Source organism: Rhinopithecus roxellana, chromosome 9, assembly GCF_007565055.1.
Source record: "Rhinopithecus roxellana isolate Shanxi Qingling chromosome 9, ASM756505v1, whole genome shotgun sequence".
NCBI classification, from domain to species: domain Eukaryota; kingdom Metazoa; phylum Chordata; class Mammalia; order Primates; family Cercopithecidae; genus Rhinopithecus; species Rhinopithecus roxellana.
The window spans coordinates 84,818,911-84,835,531 of NC_044557.1; the positions used below are offsets into that span (position 1 = coordinate 84,818,911).

The window sequence follows — 16,621 nt, forward strand, 5'->3', positions numbered from 1 at the left end:
GCTGGCACAGCCCCAGGCCTTTCGGAGAAGTCTATTTATATACGGGCAGGAGCCGTTCCTGGAATCCTCCCAGAGCGAGCCCAAGTCCGCCCATTGCTAGGGGGGCCAGAAGGGTAGACCCGAGCAGGCCAAGCTCACGCCTGATGCGCTAGGACGCCTTCCCAGAGTCCTCCAGGCCCCTGCACCCGGCAGCTCCAAGAGCCCAGCTCCCTCACTGCCGCTCCCACCATGCCATCCTATCCCCTCTCCCCAACCCACCCCATCCCATCCCCTCTCCCCTTGCTATGTGTCCTTTAGAGCAGAGTGTCCCAGGCCCCAGGGAAGGCATCCCAACTGAAGGAGGGTTGAGAGGTCCTCAGTTTCACCCCACCTCCCACACAGGCCCTGGCACCAAGAGGGCTCCCACTTGTTTGTGGAAGGAACAAATGACCCAACGTTCTGGGCAGAGGTCCAGATCTCGGAAACATCCAGAACCCATCACAGAATCTCGACCCCTGAGGTCTAGAGGAACCTCAAAGGTCACCTACGCCACACCTAAGCCCCAGCTTGCACACCTCTGGTGATGGGGACCTCACTACTCCTTAGCATCCCTTGTGCCCTCCACCTTCAGGCAGCCTCTCAAGCTGTCCGTCCCAGGCCCCCTCTCTGGTGCTTCTGAGCAATCATTGCAGGGACGGGGACCAGCAGGACGAAAGCCCCTGAGCAGAAGAAGCCCCAGGGTGGCAGGTGATCTGGAGGGTGGGAGGTCAGGGAAGGCTTCCTGGAGGAACTGGCCAGGAGGGAGGCAGGCATGATCCTGATGCCTGGAGTCTCACATCAGGCTACTACCCCGACTCCCTGGGTAACCCTGGGCCAGTGCTAGCCCTCTGGGGCCCATGGCCGCCTTTACAAATAGAGACACTGCCAGAGAGGAAAGCCACCTTCCGAGATGGTGTCAGCTCCAAGCCAGTCATGGGGTGCCTGGCTGCAGCCTGGAAGCAGAGCTGTTGGGCACTGGCTCGGGTTCTACCCACTGGGCATCTACAGATGAGTGTGGACTCCAAGGACATAGCCCTGTGCTCAGCCACTGCCCCTCTGGGCCGCACACAGCTTTAACAGTGCCTCCTGGGGCATGGCGCTAACTTGCCAACCCAAGAGGCCTACCCTGCTCCTCCTGAAGCTGCTCACATGCTGCCAGCCACCAGCAGTGCCCAGGCAGGCCAAAGCTCCACCACAGACCTGGGGGCTGTAACCACTGCTTCCACAGGCAGGCGGGCAGGTGGACACCTGGCGAGAGCATGGGCCCACTCATGGGGCTCCCACCCAGGCTGCCACTGGGCCCCAGGCACCCAGCATCAGGCAGGCAGCAGGTGATGCCCACCAGGCACCAGGAGCCTCCCAAATCTGTGGCCACTCAGGCCCTGCCAGGCCCACCTGGAGCCTCCCAAGCTCCAATGGCGCCAGGAGAACCACCCAGTAATGGGTAGAAACCCGACCCCAGGAGGTGCTTAGTACCACCCTGTGGCCTGCTGCAATGACCAATCCCAACCCAGGACTCAGACCCTACCCGCCTAGCCCAGTACCAAGCCCCAGCTCCCCACACCTGGACTCAGCTCAGCCAGCCTCACCCCTGTGGGCCTGGACCGTCCCCTAATGGAACCAGGGATGCCAGAGGAAAGGAGCAAGGGAGGAGAGGTGGCAGGGGGAGGACGCAGAGGAGGGGGACAGTCACAGGGAGGGGTTCTGACCCCACTCACAAGGTGGCACCAAACCACGGCGGTCAGGACTGGGCTCTGGGCTTACAGGGCCTGGGGTCAAGGCCAGTGCTGTCTGTGACTGTTTCTCCCCTCTGAGCCCTTGTTCCCCACCTGTAAAAGGTATGGCAAGCCCTGGCTCACCGGGGTCTTGCGGGGACGAGGAGACAGTGGACACTGACAGCTGGAAGACGAGGCCTCTGGCAGCAGCTCAGATGAGGAAACTGAGGCACGGCCAGGGGAAATGTGACCCCAAATGTGGCCATGCAAACCCTCCAGGTACCCCTTCTGCCACCCTAGAAGCCCACCTGGCAGCAGAGCAGGTAGGGCAACTTCCCTGCCTGGGGGTGTGACACAGCCAGGCCCCCTCCCAGACCCCCTCACCCTGGCCTTGTCATTCCCCCAGCACCCCAGCCCCCCACCTGCCCTTCCTGGGGGCAAGGATGGGGGTGTCAGTGCTTGGAAAGCATCCCAGCAGCCACTGCCAGCCAGGCCACCTGTTGACACCACACGGTGCCACACTCCGGCACATAAGGCCTGCATCCTGGGCTACCTGCCCTGCACAAGGCCCACCACCCACCTCCCCATCCCTGCAGGGGCATCCTGCCCTCTACACTGCTCTGCACCCTCCTGAAGCTCAGCAGTGCCTCTGAGCCTCCCCTGCCCCCACCCTGGATCACAGGACTCCCACCAACGAGGACTGGAGACCAGGCAGTCATCCATTCATTCATCCGTTCATTCATCCAATTTGACAAATATGTGCTGAGCACCTTCAAGGGCCAGGTGCTGGGCCAAGCTTGGAAGATTCAGGAAAGAAATGGACAGAACCAGCACACAGCCCGCCCACCTTCTCCTGCCCTCCCAGGTGGGGTTGCCCAGTCACCCCTCCACCCCCTGCCCTGCCAAGCTGCCTCCCACACTCCCCGGGCGAGTGGGCCAGGTAATGACAATATCGTGGGTTTCCAGGGAGGGGTCTGAGACGCTGGCATCTCTACTGAGTCAGGGGTCACTTCCTCCCTGGAGCCAAGTCACTTGGTTCCTCAAAGAGACCCCATGCCAACCTGTGCCTCGGGTTCCCAGGCTGTCACAAACAGGGTTAGAAGGTAGGATGCCTGGCTCACAGCAGAGACACTGCCATGGCAGGCAGATCAGGTCCCAGGGCCGTCAGGCCTCCACTCCCCCTATTGTCCCCAACTGCCCACAAGCTGCCTCCACAGGGCTGCCCACCTCACCTCCCAGCCCACCCCCACAAGTTCCCTCCCCACCTCCTGGCCTGGGTCATGCTCTGCTGGGAACACCACCTCCTCAGGGGAACCTTCACTACCTAGTAACAGCCACTCCCTGCACCTCGGCTTCCTCCTGTCAAGAGGGACAGCAACCGTTCCTCCCTTACAGAGTTATCAGAAGTAAATGGATCTGGGCATGAAAAGTGTTCAGAACAGTGCCTGGTGCTGCCTGTGTGGCCCCTGTATCCCCGAACCCCAGAGAGGATGCCACCCCTTCTCCTCTGGTCTTGGTCTGGGTCCAGGCAGGAATGGGACACTCAGGCCTGGGTGTCCTCCGAGGCCACAGTGAGCCCCTGGCCGCTGCCTCCCTGACCCCCACCTCGCTGTGGGCCCAGGTCTCAGGGCCTCTCACCCACGTCATTATGCCTTCTCCTTGTCAATGTCCCTGACACCCGCAGGCAGCTCAGGACCCCAACCAGAGAATCAAACGGGAGGCACAGATCTGCCCCCAGAGGGCCACCACTGGGCCAGCCCTGCTTCTACCATTGAGGCCCCAGGGGCCCACTGGTCTCCCTACCTGGTTGGGGTCTCTAGTCTACCACCCCTCCCATCCCCCACCCCCACCCAATCAGCCAGCCCAGCCTCCTCACTAGAGCAGGTATCAAGGGAAGTACATGCATCCTTGTCTCTTGAAGGCAGCTTGATTCACGTTTGGTAAGTGTGCAGCCCACCTCCAGCCCAGACTAGACTTTGGGTCAAGAGCCCACGTCATCTGCCCACCCACCTGACAAGCCACCCCCCTACAGCGAGGCCTGGCACAGGACTGGAGACACAATGGTGGTCCCCACCCTGCTGCTTCTCACATACTTTCCATGGCTCCCTATGGCCTACAAAACCAAGTTCCGGCTTCTCAGCCTGGCCCACTGGCCCCTCTGCCCTTGCCTCCCTCACAGGTGAGGAGGGGGAGGGATTGTAGGAGTCACACTCCAGGTACCCTCTTCTCTCTCCCAAGAATGTCCCTGGACACACCTCCTCATGCTCAAGACCAGACCAGAGTCCCTCCTCTTCCAGGAAGCCTGCAGGTACCCTCAGTGCCTGGGTCTCCCCTACCACGTTTCCATTCATACATGTACCTGCCAAACACGCTCTGGGCTCCAGGCCCCATGGTAGGTGCTGGGTGGGGGTCAGGGGTGAGCAAACCCCATCAGCTACCCTCAGAGGGCACTGGTTGGGTGGTCAGTGGGGGCGGGGTGACACACACTAACCAGGCAAAGGATTATGGCAACAGGAAACGGCATGCGACCCACAGAACCATTGAGTCACGTCCGTCCTGTGACTGCTGGGGGGGGGGGTGCTCAATCACGGAGGCCTCTCTGAGGAGATGGCCTTCAGGCAGGGTGAGATCCTCCCAGAGGGTGGTATGGGCTCCCAAGATGGGGAATGTACCAGACTCCACTGAGCCCCACGAGCCAGCACACATCAAGTCTGTTCCCACTGACATCTCAGAGCCCTTTCATGCCCCATGTTCCATCACCCCCGCCCCCATGCGTGCTGTCACCCCCACCAGAGATCCAAGCCTTATGAGCCCCATTTGACACAGAGGCCGGCCGGACGGGGCAGAGCCGCTGGAAACCAGGTTTGCCAGTGCTAAGCCCAGGGCTCCTTCTCTTCCACCCCAGCAAATCCTGAGAGCCTCATCTGTTCAGAGCCCAGGGGAGGCTGACGACGCATGAGCAGCCTGCAGAGCAGCCGAGCAGATGGCAGGAGACTCACGCCTGGACTCAGACACTGCACCCCAGGCCAGCTTCTCAGATCCCCAACTCAGCCAGGGACTGGCCAACCAACCCAGAAAGCCACTGAGACTTTAGACCTCACAGGGATGATTAAAACCCAAGATACGAGCCGATGACCACCTCAGCTGCCATTTGTTAACAATAATCTTGATGTTTGCCACATGTTGGGAACCTGATTTTTGACAGAGCCTGATGACTGTCGGGATCAGTAGGTCTTGAGTCTTCTCTGCTTATTAGGTGGGGAGCGTCTGCAGCTCTGAACCCCCGCTGACCGCGCACTGCACAGTGGGGTTGAGCAGCCTCGCCTGCTGCTGTGAGGATGAAGAGGTGAAGTTGGCCCACACTCCGGTGCGGGCGAGAGTCACATCTGCTCTAATGGCCATGCCGACCACGGGGCCGCGTGGCCAGCCTGGTTCCGGTCCCACAGCACCTCCAAGGGCACCTGTGTGACTGGGGTGACCCAGGCAGCCCTGGTCCACCCTGCCGTCCTGGAGTGACCGCTCACAGGACCTCCTTTAGTGACAGAGTGACAAACCATGCGGCCACAGAGTGATGACCCTCAGCTATAAAGACAGGCCACGAGGAGAGGGGATCGGGAGCTTTCTCCTCTGCAGAAGAATCAGGTTGACCCCCACCCGCTGGACCCCCACCCCTGCCTCCGGATGGTGCAGCTGGGAGTCGAGGCCAGAGGTCAGCGATCTAGGGACACAGCTCAAAAAGCCGGCCTCCGCACATCGCCACGTGGGGTCTGGGGAGAGCCGGGTCCCGGCGCCATTCAGGGGGGCTCCGGAGGAGGCGCTTTCGCCACCAGGGCGGCGCCCTCGCCCACCCGACCGACTGCACGCTCAGGCCCAGCGGCGCGCGTGCGCGGAAGGCAGGCCCCCCCCCACCCCCTCGCGGGCCGCTCTCCCTGGTCTGTCCCACGTTCCGGGCCCGCCAAGGCCCGCGCAGACACTCACCCGGCAGGCAGGTCCTCCACGCTCCGAGTCAGCCCAGCCCCGCCGCGGGCTTTATCCCCGCCTGCGCCTGCCCTCCCCGCCCCCGCGCCCCCCTCCCCTGCCCTACCCGCCCCACTCCCCACGCCTTCCACTCCCCTCCCCAACCCTCTGCCCCCCCGCCCCCTCCCCCCTCCCCGCCCCCACCCCTCCCCGCCCCCTACCCCCTCCCCGCCCCCTTCCCCCCTCCCCGCCCCCTACCCCCCTCTCTCCACCTCCTACCCCCTACCCCCCCGCCCTCTACCCCTCTCTCCGCCACTCCCCCTACCCTCCCCCCCCTCCCGCCTTCTATCCCCCCTCGCCCCGCCCCCCGCATCCCACCACCCCCCCCCGCCCCGCCCCCTGCCCCCCGCCCTCCGCCCACCACGTACGTCAAAAGGGCCCACCCGGAGTCATGTGGGAGGCGGGGGCGCGGGGCTGGCCACACCCCCGAAGGACCCTGGAATGCTCTGGCTGGGGCCTCGAATTGGGACCGGGTCTGTAGGGTCCCAGGGCTGAGGCGGGTACCGTGGTCCCGGCCAGAGGGCAGGAGGGCCCCTCCAGCGCTGGCCTGGACTCTGGGGCCCACGGGAGACAGGGTGGTCCCTAGGGCCCTGTAACAGTGGGAGGGGGCGGGAGGAGGGTGGCGTACGGAGACCCAGGCCCTGCAACTGGGGTGGGGAAGGACTTGGGGCTGCCCGTGGCTCCGGCCTGTCTCCTCACGTCCTGCAGCAGGCTGGGAAGAGGGTCCCAGACCCCGCTCCTTGCTGCGCTGGAGGGAGCCTCAGTGCATCCCCAGCACTCCCACCTGCCCACACCGAAGGGCCGGGACCCTGCAGCCCTCCTGGGCTGCTCAGCCCCCTGGGTCTCTTCCCTCCCAGGTGGCAGGCCTGGGCTCAGCAGGCCCTCACTTCATCCTGTTGTCCCCATTTCCTCCAGGAGGAAGTGCAGGCAGACAGGGGAGGCGACTTAGTGGTCCCCACCCAGGCTCCCCATCACCCACACCCAACCCCCACCCCCCACACACAAGTTCTAACATAGTTCCTTCCGCAGGAAGTGGGAACTTCACTAGTGGAGGAGGGGCTGTTCCTGCAGTCCAGGGCCAGGGTCACCTGCCCCTCCCCCATCAGGATGCTGCCCCAGGCCTAGTGATATCAGGAGGGGGTGGAGCCCTCCTACCTCACCCTGGAAAGGATGAGGGGGCGTCTCTCAGTCCAGCCCAGCCTCCAGGACTCTACCTCCTGGGGCAGAGAGCGGCCACTAAGAAGTCCACACTTATCCCTGCTCCCCCCAGCCACCCAGACAGCTGCCCCCTAACTCACCACCCCCTGCCTAGGCACCCCATCCACCTGTGCCAGTCTGGGGCTGCCCAGCAGTCACTACGCCCCAGCCTAGGGCTCTTCCCAAGCTCTGTGCCCACACTCTCCTCAGCCGCCCACCCAAACCTCTCCTGCTCCTCAAGACAGAGTACGGAGACCCACACACCTGCCACCAGGCTGCTGCTCCCACGCGCCCTCTGTCTGGCTGCCCTTCTCTCTCCCTACCAAGCCACCTCTTCCAGCCTCCCGGTGAGTGAACCTCCCCTGCCGCAGCCACCATCCCCCACTACAGTCCCAGAAGCCAGGTCTACCTGGAGTCACCCACCAGGCTGGGCCCCCAGACCCCAGGGTCACACTCGGCCCCTTTTGATCTCCCCAGGGTAGGATACAAACCTCAGGGATCATTGTACACGAGTGGCCTAATGTCCAGCGATTGGACAGGACAGCTTCACAACAGCAGGCCAAGTCAGTGGCTCAGACAGGACTCCCAGTTCAGTGCTCATGCCTCACCTCCCGGGATGACTGAGAACCCAGTGTAGAAACTGCCCAGTGGGGAGCTCTGGCAAGCACACACACTGACCTGCATACACAGAGATGTGTGCTCATGTGCACACACACACGTGCCACAGAAACAGATGACCAGATCAGATGCCTGTGCTGGGAAGATGGGGACCCCATTGCCCTGCAGCAGTCCAGCCCTACGGTGCCCACCAGAGCCTCCAGGGACACCATGAGCCCTGAATCCTCCATGCCCTCCTGTCCACACCCCATCTTTCATCTTGCCTGGAAGGCCTCTGTCCAGGCTAGAATGAGGATGGCACAGGAAGGAGGATGGCACAGCCACACCAGCTGTGGACCAGTCACTGCCCTCTCTGCAGCAACCCTGACCCATCTTGGAACAGACGCAGCTGGACTCCTGAGAGTTTCCAAAACCATGGCCTCCGTAACATGCAGGTTTCCAGGCCACACCCAGCTCAGGTGCCCCACTCACACACTCACACACACACGTGGCCGCACCTGGCCCTGGGCAGGTAGGAGCTGTGTTGTCCGCCCTAACCCTCCCTGACCCCAGCCTCCCACCCCAGAGCTCTGTTATAACACACCTGGCGGCAGCAGCTTGTGTTGAGAGTCAGTCACTGGAGTACAAGGTGTTGGGTCGGAAATTGTGCGGCTCCAGGATTCTAGACGGGAGGAAGCAGGCATGAAGCCTGCCCTGGCCCTGGCGTTAGGCCTGCATGCCCACGGTCCTGCTGCCTTCCTCCTGGGCCCCATTTAGCCCATGCTGTGCCACCCACATCCAAGGCCCCTAAAGGCCAGTACCCAGAAGTGGGCTTGGTGTCCCAGAGGGCATGGAGTTTCATTCGGCCTCTGAGAGGGAGCCTCTCCCCGCCCCAGTCCCTGAGCCCCTGCCAAGAATGCAGAGGCCCCCAGCAGGCCCAGAGGAGGCCCCTGATCTGGCCTCCCGGAGAGCTCAGGGCCTCCCTGGCACACCAGGGCATGGCCCCTACCCCTCCTGTGCCACACACCAGTGGACCCTCAGCAGACACAGCTGACTCCAGGACAGGAACCGACCCCCAAGCTCTCCAAGGGTCCACGGGGCCTGATGGTCCCTTCTGCTGGCCGGAGGAGGCTGCCCAGGAAGGTCCTCACCCATCAGCATCAGCCAGAGGCCCCAAAGTGGTCCGCAGTGGGGGAAGGGCATGAGGCCAGCCCTGAGCCCACTGGGCCTGGCTAAGCCTCCACCCAAGTGCCCCCTGGGAACTCCGCAACCCTCCCGTGCATGCTGTGTGCCTCTGGGCCCCTCTCCCGAGCTCCCAGACCTTGTTAGTCACCCACACAACATGGGAATCATGAACCCATCACCAGGTGAGAACACACAGGAACTGCCCCTGAGTTGTGTGCCCCAACTCTGGCAGTGCCCACAGAGTTGTCCCAGAGGCCAAGAGGGCAGGGTGGGCAGCGGGTGCACTTGCTGTGGGAGGGCTCAAGCTAAGCCTGCTCTGCAGAAAGGATCCAGAGTTTTACTGAATTCCATGTGCCTGCCTGGATAGAGCCAGGCCTTGGGCCCACGGGCCGTCTCCATGGAGAAGAGGCCATGGCTCCTCCTCGGGACCTCTGGACCATCCAGGGGACAGGGCCCCGAGGGCCACGAGCATGCGATCAGCACTAGGCAGGCAGGCAGCCCCTGCCTGCTGTTCCTGGCATGCCTGTCCCCAAACCCAGGAGCAGGGTCACACCCCACCCAGCACCTTCACGGGAAGGGGAGTTCTGCCCTCTAGCAGGGGAGCCCATCCCCCATGCCCACCCAGCCACCCGTGCTCATTTGGGAAGTGGGGAGCTGGGCCGACCTGTTCCTTCACAGTGGGACCCTGTCAGCAGGGTGTCCAGGAAGCTTGTGGTCCCAGAGGGTGGCTGGACCTTGGGGCCATTTCCACCATACCCAGACGCCCTGGGCAGGGCAGCAGTCATATACACCTCTGCTGTATCACAGAAGACGAAGAGCCCACCCTCAGCCACTGCCCAGCGCACCATCCCCATACACCCCACAACGCCCCTCCCTGAACCCAGTGTCCAGTCCCGTGAAAGGCGGAGAAGGCCCAAGAACCCCGTGTAGTGGCCTTGCACGGTGCCCTCAGCACAGGCAATGTCCATGTCTGTCCTCAGATCAGTCCTGGAAGGCGCCCATCACCCCCTTTTATGGATGAGTAAACTGAGGCTCAGGCTGTGCAGTCAGCAAGAGCTCTGAGAGGCTGAGATGGGATTCAGGGCCCACGCAAGGTGGGCACTTTCTCTGCATTTTCTTCTTAAAACAGCCAAGCCCTACACTCCATGTCAGCGTCCCAGCAGGCGCGGTCACCCTGTGCTCAGTCCCTGGGATTCCCTCCTCTGTGCCACCCAGGGCCTGTGGGGTCAAGGGGGCAGGAGGGGGGTTTGAGATCATGGAGCTGGCCAGGGCCACTGGCCAAGGCTCTAGTGGACGCACGTCAGAGGGGCCTGAGGAGCCGCGGGAAAGAGCTCTGACCTGGCCTCAGGAGGCCACGTCCAAAATAGCCAGCCCGGCACGGTGAGGGGACTCAGCCGGCGTGCACGTAGGCCTCTCGGCCCCAAGCACTGCCAAGCTGGCTGCAGAAGGTCATAGCTATTTCTGGGCTGGCCCGATGGTGAGATGCAGCCTGGCACCCCCAGAGCCAGTGCACACAGCACCACCGAGGCCCAGCGGGATGGGGCTCCCCCCAGGACACACGGTGGAGGGGCTGGAGGGGCCTACAGGCTCCCCATGGTTTCTAGATCCTGCTGGGGGAACCGGTGCGATGGCCTTTCCTCTCTGAGCCATCTCCCTCCCAAAAGGCATGTGCAGTGCTATGAGTGGATTAGTTTCATAGTCACACACTGGCTTTTAGAGGCCACCACCACATGCCAAGCCCTGTGCTGGGCACTTGGGTAGACAAAGAACCCGACCCGGTGCCTGAAACAATCAAGAGGGGGCACAAAAAGTGGGGCTTGGCCACTGTCTTCAGCTTCTGTGACCCTGGCATACAGGAGGAGGGTGATATGTGGCAGGGAGGCCGCTGGGCACACGTAAGTCCACCCCGTGCACACAGAGGCGCCCCACGCCTCGCCAACCCACACCACCAGTGCTGCCAGCACTGGCCCGGGCTCCATCTACCCTGGGTGTTGGTCTTCCCCATGTGACAAATGGGGAACCTGAGGCTCAGACAGGGTGCAAGACTCAGCCGGTGACCCCCAGGTAGAGCCTCAGCTCAAAGCCAAGGCAGGTAGGTTCTCTGGGGTCCAGGGAAGGGGACAGCTCCTTTCAATCCCTGAGGCCTGGCCATTGCTCAGTCCGTGGCCACTGTCCTCACACAGGGCTGCCAGCTTGGGAGTGTGACCTGGTTCCCCTCCTGGCTCCCCATTGTGAGCTGTGTGATGGGCACATCCCTCAACCTCACTCTGCTGTGTGCTCATCTGTGGGATGGGTTCACTGGAAGGCTGTCCTCTGTGCCTCAGTGTGCTCATCTGTAGGATGGGTTCGCTGGAAGGCTGTCCTCTGTGCCTCAGTGTGCTCATCTGTAGGATGGGTTCGCTGGAAGGCTGTCCTCTGTGCCTCAGTGTGCTCATCTGTAGGATGGGTTCGCTGGAAGGCTGTCCTCTGCCTCAGTGTGCTCATCTGTAGGATGGGTTCGCTGGAAGGCTGTCCTCTGCCTCAGTGTGCTCATCTGTAGGATGGGTTCGCTGGAAAGCTGTCCTCTGTGCCTCAGTGTGCTCATCTGTAGGATGGGTTCGCTGGAAGGCTGTCCTCTGCCTCAGTGTGCTCATCTGTAGGATGGGTTCACTGGAAGGCTGTCCTTCGTGGACCTGCCCTTGGTGTTCTCCTGGGATCGGAGGGACATTACCCTTTCCAAGAGGCCTCGCCTGAGTCCCTGGAACACTGGCACTGTGCCAAGTACCCACAGGGGCTGTGAGGACACCGAGCGCCCCAAGAAGACCACCACCTGGAGGACAGTTCCCAGCAGGCACCTGACAACCCTCAGGGGAACCTGGGCAGATGGGGCTTCCTCCCCGCAGGGCTTCTTAAAGCCCCTGTTCCTCCACAGATGTGGGGACCTCAGAGCCAGGCGGGTGGCCAGCAGGGCATTTCTGGAATGTTTTTGAAACCAGGCACTAGCAACAATGGTACCTCACAGAACCCCACCTTGGCAACACCAGATTGGGCCAGCCCCATTCCCCCAGTCTGGCTGGGAGCCTGAGGGCCGGGGCCTCCTGACTGCTGCCCATCTGTGTGGCTGTGAGCAGTTCTGTGATCCTGGGGCCTCATCCGTGACATGGAACTTCAGACAACCCAGGCCATGGCATGAGGGGATGGCAGGCGGGCCATGTGGGCTGTGACCATGGTGACCATCCGCAGCAGGGGCTGGGCAGAACCAGGCCTGGTCACCTCCCCAACCCAGCCTGTATGTCCCCATGTTCATCACAGCCGTGGTGACAGTGGCTTGAGGGTAGCAAGTTTAGCTCCCGGCTGCAGGCATTGGCTTCCATGACAACAGCCAAGGCCAGACTGGATGCCCAGCCCAGGTGGGTGGCAGGCAGGCACTGCCCCAGGGAGGGGGCTCCCCATTAGCAGGCACCGCTGGGCACCCAGCCACGGCCCCTCACCAGCCCAGGCAGGGCAGGAGGAGGCCTGGGTCACATGGTGCATCCTGGGAGCTGGGCACGCCGAGCAGCCTGCACTGCCCGATTTGAGCACCTGCCCAGCTCCCAGGAGAGAAGGAGGGGAACCATCAGAACCAGCGGACCTAAGGGAGACCTGCTCTCCCAGGCATCTGAAGACTCAGCAGGCAGGTGGGGAACACCCCAGGGAGGAGCCAGAAACCTACAGGCGCTTTCCAAAGGACCTCAGCTCAGAACGCATCCTGCCAGCCTAGGGGCTACGCCGAGCCCTGTGCCATCTTATGCCCTCCTGCACAGCCCCCTGGGGGCTCTGGGCATTGCCGTGGTGCCCAGAAGGGGTGGGCAGGAGGTCAGGCCACAATCACCAGGCCTGCAGGCAGACTAGGCGCCGGGTCCACGGATGGAGGCTCCCATCCTTCCCATCCCCCTGCCCCACCAGGATCTGCCACCAGATAGCCCTGGACCTGAAGGGTGGATCTGGGGGTGGAGGGAGCTCACAGGAGCTGGTCTCTACCCCGCCAGCTCCAGGACTCAGAGACAGCCCTGGGCCAGGAACTTTGCCCTGTCTGGCAGTGCTGCAGCCAGGCCATTCACATGGGCCTGCTGGATACTGGCAGCTCCCAGGCCTCCCCCAGCAGGGCCCAGGGAGGACTTGGGAAGGCAGCAGTGGGTCAGCACCTTGGGGACTGGGAGATGCTCAGGTCACACTGCCTTCATGTTGGGGCCGGGAATCCCCAAGGAACCATGCAGACTGGAACCCCACCCTCCAGAATCAAATGCCCCACCAGTCCACCCAGATGAGCAAAGAAAACAGGTTATCCACATCAGGGCGTGGTGACACTACACAGCAGCGTGGGTACCTCACAACCTTGTCTGTGCCTTCACTCAACTCCCCAGTGGCAAGGCACTCTGTGAAGGCCGGGGAAGGGCCTTCTTAGTCTAGTCTGTAGCGCCCACCAAGCTCCTGCCCTGAGCCCTGGATGAGTGCCAGCATCCCTCTGTTCTCCAGTAGCCGGTGACGTCCCCATAGCACTGGGAACCCGGGGGCAGGGCAAGGACACTTTAACCCTATTTTACAGACTCCTGAGAGCTGCTCAGGACAGAGCCTGTGTAGGCGGGGGTGCTATCCTAATTTATTTTTTGAGATAAAATTCATAACGCATGAAATCCACCATTTTAGTCTTTTTTTTTTTAGACGGAGTCTCGCTCTGTTACCCAGGCTGGAGTGCTGTGGGACGATCTCGGCTCACTGCAACCTCCGCCCCCGGGTTCAAGCAACTCTCCTACCTCAGCCTCCCAAGTAGCAGGGATTACAAACGCCTACCATCACACCCAGCTAATTTTTGTATTTTCAGTAGAGATGGGGTTTTGCTATGTTGGCCAGGCTGGTACCAAACTCTTGACCTCAGGTGATCCACCCACCTTGGGCTCCCAAAGTGCTGGGATTACAGGCATGAGCCACCAGCCCCAGCCATTTTAGCCATCTTAAAGTGTGCCCTTCCGTGTTTTTAATATATTCACAGTGCTGTGTAATCATCACCACTAATTCCAGAACACTTCCATCACCCCCTCCCACCAGCAGTCACTCCACCCTCCTCCCCCAGCCCCTGGCAACCAGCAGTCTGCTTTCTGTCTCTGTGGACTTGCCTGTTCGGGTCATTTTTTATGAATGGCCTCACCACGTGGCCTTCTGCGCCTCGTTCCTTTTGCTTCTCCTGGCGTTCTAAAGGCTCGGCCACGGCGCAGCCTGGGTCTGTGCCCGCTCCACTTGTTGGCTGCTTCTATTCTACTGCAGGAGTGTGCAATCTTTTGGCCTCCCTGGGCCTGGGCCACACTGGGAGAACTGTCTAGGACCACACATAAAATACACTAACACTAATGATGGCTGATCACCAAAAAACAAAAAACCCTCATAATGTTTTAAGAAAGTTTATGAATTTGGCCGGGCACGGTGGCTCACACCTGTAATCTTAGCACTTTGGAAGGCTGAGGCAGGTGGATCACTTGAGGTCAGGAGTTTGAAACCAGCCTGGCCAACATGGCAAAACCCCCTGTCTACTAAAAATACAAAAATTAGCAGGGCGTGGTGGCGGGCGCCTGTAATCCCATCTACTCAGGAGGCTGAGGCAGGAGAATCACTTAAACCCAGGAGGCAGAGGTTGCAGTGAGCCAAGATCCCACCACTGCACTCCATCCTGGGCAATAGAGTGAGACTCCATCTCAAAAAAAAAAAAAGTTTACGAATGTGTGTCGGGCTGCACTCAAAGCCGTCCTGGGCCATGCTGCGGGCTGGGCAGGCTTGTTCTACTGTATGGGCCTGCCACATTCCGTCTGTCCGTTCCTCAGCTGACGGACATTTGGGGCATTTCCAGGTCTGTCTGAAATTTATTCTCAGGGACTGAGCCAGGGGGCTTTGCAAGGTTGAAGGGAGAGCTACACCTTAACCGTCACCCCACAACTTCTGTTCTCCCAAGACCCCATCGGGTACAGGAGGTTGAGGTCCTACCAGATGCATCCTTGCGGGAGTCCCAGCTTTGTGTCCACATGTATGAAGGAATGGAGGGGGCAGGAGAGGGACTGGGGGTGGGGAGGCCTGGGAGTCCAGGCCAGCGTGTAGACTGCGAGGACACAAGGCAGGCGGGCAGAATCCACACTTTCCAGGGTCTGTCCAGGCTGTGCCAGGCTGCTGAGGGAGGATGCTGGGCAGGTCAGGGTGGGAGGGAGGTCCCAGTGGCCAGGGGAGTTGGGGAAGGACCCTCTAGGATCCCCGACAGAGAGGGCAAAGGGTACCTCCCAAGGGCCTGAGAGAGAACCCAGAAGGTGAAGGTGGCATCAGAAATGGGCCTTAGAGGACAAGAAAGATTTCTGAGTGCATTTTTGGAAGTTCAAAGCATAACCTGCATGACCTCGCACATAGGGCACAGGGCAAAGACTTATTTAATTTGCTCAGTGGGAATGGCAGGAGGCAAAGCCGGCTCAGAGGAGGATTCAGGGCAAAGTGCCTACAGCCCTTGAGAGCTGGCAAGATGGATTAAGATGGAAAGAAGAGGTGGGCTGTCGGTGGCGTGCAGGCAACGCAGCCGTCACCACTCGCCATCTTCTCTGCCACAAAGAATCCACTTGCACCTCTACCAAAACTGTAGTTCACACAGGATGTCAATCTGGGCCCCATCTGATCACAAACACTGGGACACACATCCCCAGAGTAGGCCTCATTGATCCAACAAAGCAGAGTGGAAGAAGTGGGCGTCCAGACGGGGGTGCGGCTGGAGCAAGGGCCAGAAGCAGGAGGGCAGGCAGCGGAGAGAGGAGGGCAGGACTTCCCAGGGGTACACCCCAGGGAACTGTTCTCCGGAAAGGGCGGGCTCTGGGTGGCAGCGGAGAGAGGAGGGCAGGACTTCCCCGGGGACACCCCAGGGAACTGTTCCCCGGCTTCTCAGAAGTGCTTCAGGGCATGGACAGGCCTCCACAATCCCCAGTCCAGGCACGTCACGGAACCAAGTGCAAGGTGAAGAAGTGGAAAGTCCCCAGAATCCCCAGACGGGGCAGGAAAGCAGCCATGGGTGGTTGACAAGTGAAATGGTGACACCTGAGCCCAGATACCTAAAGCCACCGCCCAGAGGGGCCATCGAGGGTCACCAAGAATCTGAGATACCCACTGGCATCCTGAGTATCCCCACTGCTGCCCCCACCACTGTCCTTGACCTAAGTCAGATCATAGTCCCCTCTGCACAAAGCCTCCAATGGTGCCCACATCACTCAGGAAAACCAAAAATCCTTATCGCCCTAAAGGCCCCACACGACCTGCTCCCTGCCCTCTGACCTCCTACCACTGCCCCCTCCTCATCTGCTGCAGCCTCACCTGCCTCCCAGCTGTTCCTGCAACTTGCCAAGCACAGTCCTGCCTCCGACCCCTTGCACTGGCTGTGCCGGTGGCCAGGAGCATGCTCTGTCCCCATGTTGTCCGGTGCTGGCCCCTTCTTATCACTCGGATCTCAGGTTCAGCATCCTCCTGTTCCTCCTGCTAGCCACCGAGACCTGTCCTCCGTCCCCCACCCACGGTAGGGGTCATCTGTCCTCCTTCTGGCAAACTTGTCCGCCTCTCTCCCCACACAGGACAAGAGCCCAGCCACAGCCCCAACCTCAGCTCCCTGGTTCTGTGAGCCCCGTACACAGCAGGTGCTGGCTCAGTGGGTGTGTGAACACATTTGACTGTCCCGTGAGTGGGAGTAAGGCAGAGACAAGCATCCCCAGTGAGGGATGAGGATGCTGAGGACGGAGAAAGGAACACCCGCCAGCAGCCATTCCTTCTCACCCAAGCACTCCCAGCAACACAGTGACCAGGGCATCTGTGGATGGACCCAAAGTCACTGTTCGGGTGGTCTTGGGGAAAACTAACTCCGACCT

General features: G+C 61.2%; 1 protein-coding gene across 2 annotated transcripts in view; it reads right to left on the reverse strand.

The window, feature by feature from the left end:
- The window catches only part of PTP4A3 (protein tyrosine phosphatase 4A3), a 43,368-nt gene that overhangs the window by 14,452 nt on the left and 12,295 nt on the right, over positions 1-16,621 (reverse strand). Inside the window, exon 1 of one of the 2 annotated variants that reach the window (XM_030937867.1) lies at positions 5,712-5,778. The exons of the other annotated variant lie outside the window; for it this stretch is intronic. The gene's annotated coding sequence lies outside the window, so the exon portion shown is untranslated. Of the gene's footprint in view, positions 1-5,711; positions 5,779-16,621 lie in introns of those variants that run through there. 2 annotated transcript variants of the gene reach the window in all.